This window comes from Oncorhynchus nerka, linkage group LG22, assembly GCF_034236695.1.
Source record: "Oncorhynchus nerka isolate Pitt River linkage group LG22, Oner_Uvic_2.0, whole genome shotgun sequence".
Lineage (NCBI taxonomy): Eukaryota > Metazoa > Chordata > Actinopteri > Salmoniformes > Salmonidae > Oncorhynchus > Oncorhynchus nerka.
In genome coordinates, this window is record NC_088417.1 from 46,391,875 (window position 1) to 46,406,629 (window position 14,755).

Here is a 14,755-nt window from a genome sequence, read left to right on the forward strand (position 1 = left end):
CTCCCTACAATGCCTGGGCATGCTCCTGATGAGGTGGCGGCTGGTCTCCTGAGGGATCTCCTCCCAGACCTGCACTAAAGCATCCGCCAACTCCTGGACAGTCTGTGGTGCAACGTGGCGTTGGTGTATGGAGCGAGACATGATGTCCCAGATGTGCTCAATTGGATTCAGGTCTGGGGAACGGGCAGGCCTGTCCATAGCGTCAATGCCTTCCTCTTGCAGGAACTGCTGACACACTCCAGCCACATGAGGTCTAGCATTGTCTTGCATTAGGAGGAACCCAGGGCCAACCGCCCCAGCATATGGTCTCACAAGGGGTCTGAGGATCTCATCTCGGTACCTAATGGCAGTCAGGCTACCTCTGGCGAGCACATGGAGGGCTGTGTGGCCCCCCCAAAGAAATGCCACCCCACACCATGACTGACCCACCGCCAAACCGGTCATGCTGGAGGATGTTGCAGGCAGCAGAATGTTCTCCACGGCGTCTCCAGACTCTGTCACGTCTGTCACATGTGCTCAGTGTGAACCTGCTTTCGTCTGTGAAGAGCACAGGGCGCCAATGGCAAATTTGCCAATCCTGGTGTTCTCTGCCAAATGCCAAACGTCCTGCACGGTGTTGGGCTGTAAGCACAACCCCCACCTGTGGACGTCGGGCCCTCATACCACCCTCATGGAGTCTGTTTCTGACCGTTTGAGCAGACACATGCACATTTGTGTCCTGCTGGAGGTCATTTTGCAGAGCTCTGGCAGTGCTCCTCCTGCTCCTCCTTGCACAAAGGCGGAGATAGCGGTACTGCTGCTGGGTTGTTGCCCTCTTTTGAGCAGTGTATATTATATATCCCTTTTTCAGGACCCTGTCTTTCAAAGATAATTAGTAAAAATCCAAATAACTTCACAGGTCTTCAATGTAAAAGGGTTTAAACACTGTTCCCCATGCTTGTTCAATGAACCATAAACAATTAATATATATGCACCTGTGGAATGGTCGTTAAGACACTAACAGCTTACAGACGGTAAGCAATTAAGGTCACAGTTATGAAAACCTGGGACACTAAAGAGGCCTTTCTATTGACTCTGAAAAACACCAAAAGAAATATGCCCAGTATCCCTGCTCATCTGCGTGCCTTAGGCATGCTGCAAGCAGGCATGAGGACTGCAGATGTGGCCAGGGAAATAAATTGCAATGTCTGTACTGTCAGACGCCTAAGACAGCGCTACAGGGAGACAGGATGGACAGCTGATTGTCCTCTCAGTGGCAGACCACGTGTAACAACACCTGCACAGGATCGGTACATATGAACATCACACCTGCGGGACAGGTACCTGATGGCAACAACAACGGCCCGAGTTACACCAGGAACGCACAATCCCTCCATCAGTGGGGAAAGGCTGGACTGAGGGCTTGTAGGCCTGTTGTAAAGCACGTCCTCACCAGATATCATCTGCAACAACATTGCCTACGGGCACAAACCCACCGTCACAAACCCAAAAGTGCTCTTCACTGATGAGTAGCAGTTTTGTCTCACCCGGAGTGATGGTCGGATTCACGTTTATTGTTGAAGGAATGAGCGTTACACCGAGGCCTGTACTTTGGAGCGGGATCGATTTGGAGGTGGAGGGTCCGTCATGGTCTGGGGCAGTGTGTCACAGCATCATCGGACTGAGCTTGTTGTCATTGCAGGCAATCTCAACGCTGTGCGTTACAGGGAAGACATCCTCCTCCCTCATGTGGTACGCTTCCTGCAGGCTCATCCTGACATGAACCTCCAGCATGACAATGCCACCAGCCATACTGCTCATTCTGTGTGTGATTTCCTGCAAGACAGGGATGTCAGTCTTCTGCCATTGCCAGTGAAGAGCCCGGACCTCAATCCCATTGAGCACGTCTGGGACCTGTTGGATCGGAGGGTGAGGGTTAGGGCCATACATTCCAGAAATGTCCGGGAACTTGCAGGTGCCTTGGTGGGGTAACATCTCACAGTAAGAAATGGCAAATCTGGTGCAGGCCATGAGGAGGAGATGCACTGCAGTACTTAATGCAGCCTGTAGTAACATTGTATTAGCAACTGGTTCCATTCAGAGGTACATTTTTATTATCATATCTGTAATGTAAGTGATTTTTACTGTTAATTGTATTATGTATTGCTGTAATATCATTGATTTATGTGATTGTTTTCTGTGACACTGATAGTAATCTCTTTTGCCAAAAGGTCACTATCCTTTCCAGCAGTATATGCAAAAGCAAGACAGCAAAGTATGGCATCAAGATATGGGTGGCCTGTGACGCACAATCCAGCTACCTTTTGGAAGATGCAAGTCTATACAAGCAAGCCGACCAGTGGAGGCCCAGAGAAGAACCAGGGGATGCGGGTTGTGCTTGATGTGACAGATGGACTGAGGGGGAACAATGTCATGTGTGACAATTTCTTCACCTTTTATGAACTCAGCCAGCAGCTCCCGAAGAGGAAGATCACCATGGTTGGCACAGTTAGAAAGAAGAACCCTAAGCTCCCCCTGAACTCCTCGCAAGAAGGGGGAGAGAGGCCTTCTCATCAAAGTTTGCCTTCACCCCCACCACCACTCTAGTTTCTTACCTCCCAAAGAGGAGCAAGAATGCGGTCCTCCTGAGCACACTGCACAAAACAGCTGAGATCAGTGATCGTGAGGACAGGTAGCCAGCCATCATGCTGGACTACAACCGCAACAAAGGAGGTGTGGACAACCTGGACAAGTTGATTGGAACTTACAACTGCAGGAGGATGACTGCCCGCTGGCCCCTAGTCATCTTCCATATCATCATTGACGTGTCCTCATACAATGCCTTCGTGATATGGAACAAGATCAACCCTACCTGGATGCCTGATAAGCGGAATAAGAGAAGGGTGTTCCTGGAGCAGCTGGAAAAGGCACTTGTAACCCCACACATTCAAAGAAGGGAGCGCCTCCCCCACACGGCAGCCTCTGCAGTCCTTGTGAAAGCTCTTCAGGTGGCTGAATCTTGTCCTGATCCACCTGAGACAGCAGCTGGTGCAGGCAAGAGGAGGAGATGACAATTATGCCCCCCAAAGGAGGACTGTAGAACAAATACTGTGTGCTGCACATGTGAGAAATACATCTGCAAAGTCCATGCCCACACATTTGCATACTGTCCATGTGCTAATTAGAGTTGATTGATTTATGTTCTTCACATTTTGTTTTGTATCTATTATCTTATTTTATTTGTCTGTATTGTTGTTTATACACCTTGTGGGTAGGGGGCAATGGTTCTAAAATGGGAGAAGACTAGTATTTTGTAATGGAATTCCTCATTGTACATTGTATAAGAATATATCACAATGTTGCCAAAAAAGTTCAAGACTGTTGTTTATTGTTTCCTTCAATAAAATGCATTCAAAACTAAATGCATTCAAAACTACCTTTAGCAATACTACTACTAATAATAAACCTCTACTTTAGTAAAACATAAATTATGACAGGTGTGTTGAAATACAATTATTCACAAAGTTTGAGATGAATGACAGGTTGTTTCTTCAGGCAAAATTGATTTTGGGTTTAAAATTTAATTAAGCTACTTTATTTTAGGGGTTTAAATGAAGGTGGGTCACTTTTAACTCTTAAGACAAGGGGAGTAAACAGAATGTTAAGACTACACAAGGATTAACATCATTACTAAACTTTAGACATACGAGTTACCAGGCGATGGCTAACTCTGGAAATTAATTTGGTCTCTACTGAGTTTAGTTTTCTTGCACCTTATTTGTGGAACAATCTCCACGAGTACCCCCATGGGTTTGCACAATGCTGTAGGGGGTACACCAAATAAAAATGTGATTCACATTTAAAAAAAATATATATATATATAATTTCATACAGTCCATTTATATTTTCCAATGGGGCTATATATTTGGGTAGCCTCGTTTCACTGTCAAAAATAAAATGAAACCATCTAGTGTTCAGCAAAATAACCACACAATGTCAAATAGAGGTAGACTAGTCAAATAATTAACCTCCAATCACATTAACTGTTAATCTCTCGCAGGAATTCCACTAACGGTCCGTATGTAGCCAAACGTATCTGCTGCTCATGTTGGTATCTGTACTGATGGCGCAAAAGCCATGGGAGGGAGACATAGTGGAGTGGGAGCACGCATGCAAGTTGTTGCTCCCGACGCCACTTGGGGACACTACAGCATCCATCGAGAGGCTCTTGCTGCCAAGGGAATGCCTGACAGCTTGAAAGATGTTTGGGACACTACAGTGAACATGGTTAACTTTGTTAAAGCAAGGCCCCTGAACTCTTGTGTATTTTCTGCACTATGCAATGATATGGGCAGCAACCATTTAACGCTTTTACAACATCCATAAATGTGCTGGTTATCAAGGGTAAAAGTATTGACAAGTTTTTTTTGAGAGACGAGCTTAAAGTTTTCTTTACTGACCATAATTTTCACTTGTCTGACTGCTTGCATGATGAAGAGTTCCTCACATGACTGACTGGCCTATGGGTGCTGCTTTTTCTCGCCTGAATGATCTGAATCTAGTACTACAGAGACTCTCCAACTATTTTCAATGTGTGGGACAAAATTGAGGCTATGATTTAAGAAGTTGGAGCTCTTCTCTGTCTGAATTAACAAGGACAACACACAGGTCTTTCCATCATTATATGATTTTTGGTGTGCAAATTAACTCAAGTTTACGGACAATGTCAAGTGTGATATAGCGAAGCACCTGGGTGAGTTGGGTGCACAATTAGGCAAGTACTTTGCCAAAACGGTTGACACAAACAACTGGATTCGTTAACCCTTTCATGCCCTGCCTCCAGTCCACTTACCGATATCTGAAAAAGAGAACATCATCGAAATTGCAACAAGTGATTCTGTAAACATTTGATTTAATCAGAAGCCACTGCCATATTTCTGGATTGGGCTGCGTTCAGAGTATCCTGCCTTGGTAAATCGCACAGTTAAGACACTGATGCCCTTTGCAACCACAAACCTATGTGAGAGTGGATTCTCGGCCTTCACTAGCATGAAAACTAAATACAGGCACAGACTGTGTGTGGAAAATGATTTAAGACTGAGACTCTCTCCAATACAACCCAACATTGCAGAGTTATGAGCATCCTTTCAAACACACCCTTCTCATTAACCTGTGGTGAGTTATTCACATTTGTTTAAGAACAAATAAGGTTTTATATGTAAGATGGTTAAATAAAGGACACAATTAGTGATTATTATTATTTGTGCCCCGGTCATTATGCTTTCCTCATGCTTGCATTTTGTATTTATATTTTGTTGTGTGTATTTTCTGTAATTTATGCAATTCAGGGCTCATCTGTAAAAGAGACCTTGGTCTCAGTATGACCCCTTTATAAAATAACGGTTAAATCTGAGAGTTCCTTCCAACTCCACAAAACAACCTTTCTATTTCTCTATTTGGTTAGGTCAGGGTGTAATTTGGGTGGACAATCTAGTTTTCTTATTTCTTTGTTTGGCCTGGTATGGTTCCCAATCAGAGGCAGCTGTCTTTCGTTGTCTCTGATTGGGGAGCATACTTAGGCAGCCTTTTTCCCACCTGTGTTTGTGGGTAATTATTTATTTTCTGTGAGTGTTTGTGTGCGCCACGGTTGCGTCACGTTCTGATTCTGTTTACCTGTTTTTTTTGTGTGAGAGGTTTCACTTCGATTAAAGATGTGGAATTACATGCACGCTGCGCCCTTGGCTCATTTATGATAGGGAGTTTGAAGACAGCGAACGTGACAGAACCTCTGGAGAAGAGTGTTTTTGCATCAGAGATCAAAGATGGAATAGATGCACAAATTGTAAATAGGACTTGAGTGCTGAATCAATTGGTTCAAAGCATTTTTACTTCTTAGTCATTAATAATTAATGTTATGAATAACTTGGCAATGATGACAAGCTAATCTATATGCAAATCTTCCTACATCGTCGAAATTAAGATGATGCATGATTAATTAGCTTCTATAAGCAGCAAAGAGATTCACAAGGTAATAATTACATTGTGCCATATTGTCACGACTTCCTCCAAAGTTGGTCCCTGTCCTTGTTCGGGCAGCATTCGGCGGTCGAAGTCACTGATTTTCTAGCCATCGCTGATCCTCTTCTCATTTTCCTTTGGTTTTGTCTTGTCTTGTATCACACCTGGTTCCAATCCCATCAATTGCATGTTGTGTATTTAACCCTCTTTTTCCCTCATGTCCTTGTCAGTGATTGTTTGTTTGTAAGCTATGTGCAAGTTCAGGCTCTGATCAGGCCCTACACCCAAACAAGGGCACTGCGTTCATCCACCTCTGGCCTGCTCGCCTCCCTACCACTGAGGAAGTACAGTTCCCGCGCAGCCCAGTCAAAACTGTTCGCTGCTCTGGCCCCCAATGGTGGAACAAACTCCCTCACGACGCCAGGACAGCGGAGTCAATCACCACCTTCCGGAGACACCTGAAACCCCACCTCTTTCACGAATACCTAGGATAGGATAAAGTAATCCTTCTCACCCCTCCCCCCCCCCTTAAAAGATTTAGATGCACTATTGTAAAGTGGCTGTTCCACTGGATGTCTTAAGGTGAACGCACCAATTTGTAAGTCGCTCTGGATAAGAGCGTCTGCTAAATGACTTAAATGTAAATGTAAAGTTATGTTCTGGTGTGTTACGGGTTTTGTACCCACTTGTATTATTTTGTATATTTTGGTTTTCTGAGTTTTTGAGCACTTATTAAACTGCTCCGTTTATACAAAGTTTGATCTCCTGCGCCTGACTTCCCTGCCACCAGCACGCACCCCCTTACACATTTGAACTGTAAAAATTTTACTGCCCCAGTAATGTGTGATAGCAATAAACTCAAGTGATAAAAGTGGTACCAAAACGTTTTTTTTTATAAACAGTCAAATTCTGTCACATGTAATGGGTTGAGATTGAGGTGAATGGGTTTGCTAAATCATAGCATGCCGATATCTTGAGAAATAAAACATATTTGAATTGGAGCTTATTAGCGGAACAGTACTTTAATACAAAAAGTTATCTGAGGGACAAAAGAAGTGATCTGGACATGCCCTCTGATGGTCCAAAAAATGCATCTGATAGTCCAACGTGGCAGGGTAGCCTAGTGGTTAGAGCGTTAGACTAGTAACCGGAAGGTTGTAAATTCAAACCCCCAAGCTGACAAGGTACAAATCTGTCGTTCTGCCCCTGAACAGGCAGTTAACCCACTGTTCCTAGGCTGTCATTGAAAATAAGAATTTGTTCTTAACTGACTTGCCTACTTAAATAAAGGTAAAATAAAATAACAAATAAGTGAACTGGGACACCCCCCACTGATGGTCCAAAGAAGTTATCTGGGGTGTCCACGAAAGTCATCTGGACATGACCCCTGATGCTCCAAAAACATAAAGTAAATGATACCCCCTCTGATGATCCAATATGATTTGGGGCTCCAAGGAAGTGATCTCGGGTACTCCACCACACCCACTTATGGTGGAATACCATCCACAAATGTAGGATGGGCTTTTGCCTTGGATGTTACTAAATTAACTCTTTGATTTTCTCTCAGTTCATACAAGCTACAATACCTGCCCCCTTCAGCAACTGTTTTATCTGTGCATTCATTTACTCCCTACTACATTAATTTAATTAAATGTGTTGCATGCTTTCTATTTCTCCTTTCAAAGGATTCTAGAAATGTTCCACATTGTGTGCCGCTCTCTCCTATTTCTGTGGGAGAAAAGTGAGTGTTTTTCATAAAATATGAATGGAGAGCAAAATCTGATACAGCATCTCGGCTCTTGTTTTGTTTTGAGGGCATTGGGGTAGGCATCAAACAAGACACTCTAGAATTGACAGCCTCCTGGAGAAAGCTATGGACAAACCTCACAAAAACTTTGTAGTACCATACCTGAGGGTTAAGAACAGTTGAGGGGAAATGCTGTGGAACCCTAAGGCTTGGAAACAAAATACTGTGGTGCAGATAATGCAACGCTCAGGCTGAATGTTCTTCCTTTTATTCTAAACTCAGCAAAACAAGAAACGTCCCTTTTTCACGACCCTGTCTTTCACAGATAATTTGTAAAAATCCAAATAACTTGACAGATCCTCATTGTAAAGGGTTTAAAGTGTTTCCCATGCAAGTTCAATGAACCATAAACAATTAATGAACATGCACCTGTGGAACGGTCATTAAGACACTAACAGCTTACAGATGGTAGGCAATTAATGTGGTAGGCAATTATGAAAACTTAGGACACTAAATAGGCCTTTCTACTGATTCTGAAAAACACCAAAAGAAAGATGCCTTTGGCATGCTGGAGGCATGAGGACTGCAGATGTGGCCAGGGCAATAAATTGCAATGTCCATACTGTGAGACACCTAAGACAGCGCTACAGGGAGACAGGACGGACTGCTGATCGTCCCTGTACTGGCAGACCACGTGTAACAACACCTGCACAGGATCGGTTTATTTGAACATCACATCTGCGGGACAGGTACAGGATGGCAACAACAACAGCCTGAGTTACACCAGGAAAGCACAATCCCTCCATCAGTGCGCAATCCCTCCATCACCGTTGCCTATGGGCACAAACCCACTGTCGCTGGACCAGACAGGACTGGCAAAAAGTGCTCTACACTGACGAGTCGCAGTTTTGTCTCATCAGGGGTGGTGGTCGGATTCGCGTTTATCGTCGAAGGAATGAGCTTTACACCAAGGACTACTCTGGAGCGGGATCGTTTTGGAGGTGGAGGGTCAATCATGGTCTGGGGCGGTGTGCCACAGCATCATCGGACTGAACTTGTTGTCATTGCAGGCAATCTCAACAAGGTGCGTAACAGGGAAGACATCCTCCTCCCTCATGTGGTACCCTTCATGCAGGCTCATCCTGACATGACCCTCCAGCATGACAATGCCACCAGCAATACTTCTCATTCTATGTGTGATTTCCTGCAAGACAGGAATATCAGTCTTCTGCCATGGCCAGTGAAGAGCCCGGATCTCAATTGAGCACATCTGGGACCTGTTGGATCGGAGGGGAGGGCTAGGGCCATTCCCCCCAGAAATGTCCGGGGTCTTGCAGGTACCTTGGTGGAAGAGTGGGGTAACATCTCACTGCAAGAACCGGCAAATCTGGTGCAGTCCATGAGGAGGAGATGCACTTCAGTACTTAATGCAGCTGGTGGCCACACCAGATACGGACTGTTACTTTTGATTTTGACCCGCCCCCCTCCCCCCTTTGTTCAGGGACACATTATTGTACAGTATTTCTGTTAGTCACATGTATGTGGAACTTGTTCAGTTTATGTCTCAGTTGTTGAACCTTATGTTCAATCAAATAGGTTACCTGCTACACTGTCTTTTGTTGTCTCACACCAGCCTTGGGTTCAAATACACGTGTATTTGAGTATCTGGTATTTAACCCTTGTGCTTTGCTGAGAAAAATTACATCCATTGTGGTATGGGTCAGATTGACCCGCACAGTTTATACACACTCAAGACAGTCAAAGAAGCAAGTAAAAACAGTCTAAACTTAGGTCTTCTCAGACCTTTCAGAAAGAGGAAATACAAGAACATTTGATTTCAAAAACTCTATATTTAATAACTATTTGTTAAACATATATCCTTTCTCCCAAATAAATATTTACTGTTTGGAATTCATTTTGGAGTTTTCATTTTGGAGAGATCTGCTGCTCTAGCACGGAGAAGGAGAAGCTTGGGAAAGATCTTTATCACCCAAATATAATTATGAACGTGCAATCAGAACCAGTCAAAACAAAATACATCAAAGACACGTGTATATTTTGGACCTTTGCAAATATCTATATACATGAAAACCGTCGCTTCAAATTGACCCACAATGACATGTTTGTATACAAACTATTCACAGACAATCCAAAACACATCAGTGTGTCCAAATTTTTTATGAGGAAAAGTCATTTAATGTCATGGAGAAAAAGAGAGGTTAACTTGTGTTTTAGACAACTCAAAAGTGGAAATGGGTCAAATTGACCCGCAACACAATATGAGGGTTAAAATATGTTTTTCTGTGTATACTACTATTTTCAAATATCTGGGTTAAATGCATGGGAGTGTATTTGACCGAAGTCATGTCGGAAAAGCATTTGGAAAAGTGACATGAAGAGAAGAACACATGCATGAATACACAGCAGGAGTGAAGCCACTGTCCACATATGACGGTAAAAATCATACCAAGTACTGTTTTAAGAAGAAAAAAAATTGTACTCTGAATAAAGCAAACTCATCATCTGACCATGTCCTGTTTCTTGATTATGTATCAGCTAAAAGTTTTTTTTATCACTTATACAGCAAACAGACTTTTAGCATAGCCCCTTTTACACCCCTGCTGGTATTTAAAAGCTAACCACTAGCAGCCTTGAAACACAATACGTACTAGCAGTTCAGCACCTCAGCATTTGTCATAGTATTACACAAAAATCAAGATAAACCTTTACCATCATAGTAGACATTGAACGTCTATAACCAAACTGGCTAAAACTGTTGTTGGCCGATGGTAGTTATAGCTAGCCCATGCTAACCTGAGTAAAGCTAGGTATAATGGCTAACACAAACATTGGCTACCAGGATATTCTGCAAGTAATATCGGCCAGTGAAGATCAGGCAGTTCAGCAAAAATAAAGACCCATTGAAGTAAATATAGACATGAATGTGATTTGACCATTAATTTATGCAAAACATGCAGTGTTAGAGTTGTTGTAGCTTGCAAGCTAGCTAGCTTATTTCATCCCCAAAAACCATGCTAGATCTGAGTGGGCCAGTTCGTTTTGCTTGGCCCAGTGCACTTAGGTGGTGGTGGTGGTAGCCTAGTGGTTAAGTGCATTGGGCCAGTAACTGAAAGGTTCCTGATTTAAATCCATGAGACGGCAAGGTGGAAAAATGTTCCTTTCTTCCATTGAGCAAGGCACTTAACCCTTAAAAAATATTTCTCCCTGGGCGCCAATGATGTTGCTAAAGGCAGCCCACCGCACCCCTCTGTGTAATGATGGCGCGGTGAGTGGGAAACAGGTGCATTTAATAAAACAACATAACCAAGAACACGACACTAACATAAGGCGGAACGTCGATACACAAGAACAATACCAACTGGTGAGTGAACATGGGAGAGTGACATATAAAGGGGAGGAGATGAAGGTAATGGAGTCCAGGTGTGAATCATAATGATTAAAAGGTGTGTGTGTAATGATGAGTGCCAGGACCGGTGAAAAGTCCTCTGGCAATGTTGTACGTTGGAGGAGTACACGTGACAGTAGACGTGACAGTATGACCCCCCCCCACATGCGGCTCCAGCAGCAGGACAACGCCAACCAGGGGGACGACCCCGAGGACAAGGAGCGGGTCGGTCCGGGCGGCGATGGTGGAAATCACAGATGTTGGGGTCCAGAATGCCCTCCACTGGAAACCCAACAACGCTCCTCTGAGCCATACCCCTCCCAGTTCACCAGATACTAGAGCTGACCCCTATGACGTCGAGTCCAGTAGGGATCTGACAGTGTACGCCAGGCCCACCTTGATGTCCGGGGGGTGGAGGTGTGTCGTGGGGGACAGTATCAGCTAGAGGACCAGGAACCACCGACCCGAGAAGGGAGAAGGAAGGAAATGTGCCCACTCACCCTGCCGGTCCTGACAGTGACTCCTCAGGAACCTCCCTAGCTCATCGCCACCTGCCCATTAGACTGAGGCCGATACCAGGATGTGAGGCTAACCGTGACAGATCTTCTCCAAGAAGGCCCTCCATACTTGGGATGTGAATTGGGGGCCACTGTCCAAGACGATGTCTTCCGGGAAAGCCATAATACCGGAAAACATGCTGGAAGAGTGCCTTAGCAAACTGGAGAGCAGTGGGAAGACCATGAAGAGGGATTTATCGACATGACTTGTATCTTCTTAAGCCTAGGCGTCGCACTAGCGGGACAACTTCCGGTGAAACTGGAGGGCGCACAATTCAAATAAATAATCATAAAAATGATGGATATCGGTTGAAAGCTTAAATTATTTTTAATCATCTACTTCAATCTGTTTCATCTAACTGCACTGTCCAATTTATAGTAGCAGCGAAAGCATGCTATGCAATTGTTTGAGGACGGCGCCCCACATCAAAATATTTTTCCACTGGCACAGGTTTCATAAATTCACAAATATTGCTGAAATATTCACTTAATTTTTGAAAAACTTCCTCTGATTTGTCATCCAAAGCGTCCCAGCTATATCATGTAGTGTCATTTTGTTAGATAAAATCCTTCTTTATATCCCAAAAAGTCAGTTTAGTTGGCACCATTGATTTGAGTAATCCACTCGTTCAGAGAGAAAGCAATCCAAAAATCTGCTTCAACAAGTCAAAAGACATTTCTCTTTACTCCACAGATACGCTAAAATGTAATCAAACTATAGTATTTCTTTCAGAAAGAAGTAGGTTCAATAAGAAACCAATTTTAGCAGGTGCGTCCTGTCTTCATGGCACGCAAAAACGAATTTCCAAGACTGTGTCTCTGTACTAAAAGTGATATATATTTTTCGTTTTTGAAGTTACAAGCCTGAAACCTTGAACATAGACTGCTGACACCCTGTGGAAGCCATAGGAATTGCATCCAAGGAGCTAATACTCAGCATGACCTTACACTTGCCATTCTACGAGGTTGGTCTCAAACCAAACTGACTTTTTTTATCCTACTATATCTATTGGTTTATATTCTCCTACATTATTTTAACATTTCTACAAACTTCAAAAGTGTCTACTTTCCAATGGTACCAATTATAAGCATATTCTGGTTTCAGGGCCTGAGCAACAGGCAGTTTACTTTGGGCACGTCATTCAGGCGGAAGTTGAGAAAAAAGGGGCCTAGTCCTAAGAAGCTATCCACCACCACCAGAATGATGGTGAAACTCATCAGAAGGGGGAAGTTCAGTAACAAAGTCAATGGATAGATGGGACCAAGGTCGCTGAGAAACGGGAAGCGGTAGGAGCTTCCCAGCTGGATCATTCCGGGGGGGGACTTGGTTTGAGCACACACGGAACAGGTATTGACATACCACGTAACATCCTGCACCAAGGTGGGCCACCAGTTTTCTCAGTGAGGGAATGATGGTGCGAGAAATACCTGGATGTCCAGCGATGACAGCTGTGTGTGCCCAGGTCACCAGCCGATCCCTTATCCCTGTGGGAATGTAGATGTGCGCGGGAGGACAATTCTGGGGGACGGTCTCCCACTCTAGAGCCTGGCGAATGTCCACATCTACATCCCAAACCACTGGACCCACAACTCGGGTGGATGGGATTATGAGTTCCCTCTGAACAGGACCCTCTCCTGAATCATAGATATGGGACAGGGTATCGGCCTTGATGTTCCGAGAACCTGGGCAATAGGTTAGTGTGAAGTCGAACCTGGTGAAGAAGAGGGCCCACCTGGCTTTGCGTGGATTCAGTCTCCTGGCTCTCCATATGTACTATAGGTACCGATGGTCTGGGAGGTTGACGAATGGTTACTTGGTGCCCTCCAGCCATTGTCTCCACTCCTTTAATGCCAACTTCACCACCAACTTCACTCCCAATCGCTGACGTCCTCTCTGAGGGGGACAGTTTATTGGAGAAGAAAGCACAAGGATACAGAGTCCCCCTGTCTTTGTGGCAAAAGGGGGTGGAGGCAAAACGCCCCTTGAGGATCAGGATGTCATCGATGTACACAATCACCTTACATCTGAGCATGTCCCTGAACAGCCCGATGATGAATACCTGGAACACTGCCAGAGAATTGGCTAAGCCAAAGGGCAAAACCAAGTACTCCTAGTAACCAGACATCATGCTGAACGCTGTCTTCCACTCATCCCCCTCCTAGAGGCGAATGAGATTGTAGGCACTCCTCAGGTTCCGTTTGGTGAAGAACCGGGCCCTGTGGAGCTGCTGGATGGCTAACGGCACCAGCGGGAGAGTACCGATACTTCCTGGTGATGTCATTGAATCCACGGTAATTGATACAAGGGCGTAATCCTCCCTCCTTCTTGGCCACGAAGAAGCATCCAGCCAACGCAGGGGATGTGGACCTGCGGATAAAACCCTGTTGGAGGGCCTCGTGAATGTAGTCCTCCATGGCCTGGGTCTCAGCCACCGACAGAAGGTAGATGCGTCTGCCCCGGAGGTGTCGCACCGGAAAACAGGTCAATGGCACAGTCCCAGGGGTGATGAGGAGGGAGACAGGTAGTGCGGGTCTTGGAGAATGCCTCCCTTAGATCCTGATATTCCTCAGGGATGTTGTGCTAGAGCGCAACCACAGTACTCTCAACCACAGTGGACAGGGACACAGGTCCTTCGACATTCAGGTGACCAGTCGGTGATTCTCATGTAATGATAAGCAGGTGAAACGTTTTAGTAAACAACAAAACCAAGAACACAACACTAACATGAGGCGGAACGCCGATACACAAGAACAATACCAACTAGTGAGTGAACATGAGAGAGTGACATATAAAGGGGAGGAGATGAAGGTAATGGAGTCCAGGTGTGAATCATAATGATTCATTCTTATGGGCAGGTGGGATGGTAGTGTCCCACATCGACAACATCCAGTGAAATTGCAGAGCACCACATTCAATACAATACAGAAATACTCATAATAAACATTCATAAAACATACAAGTGTTATACATCGGCTTAAAGATGAATCCAGACTGTGTCCGATTTCAAAAAGGCTTTATGGCAAAAGAATTCCATGCGATTATCTGAG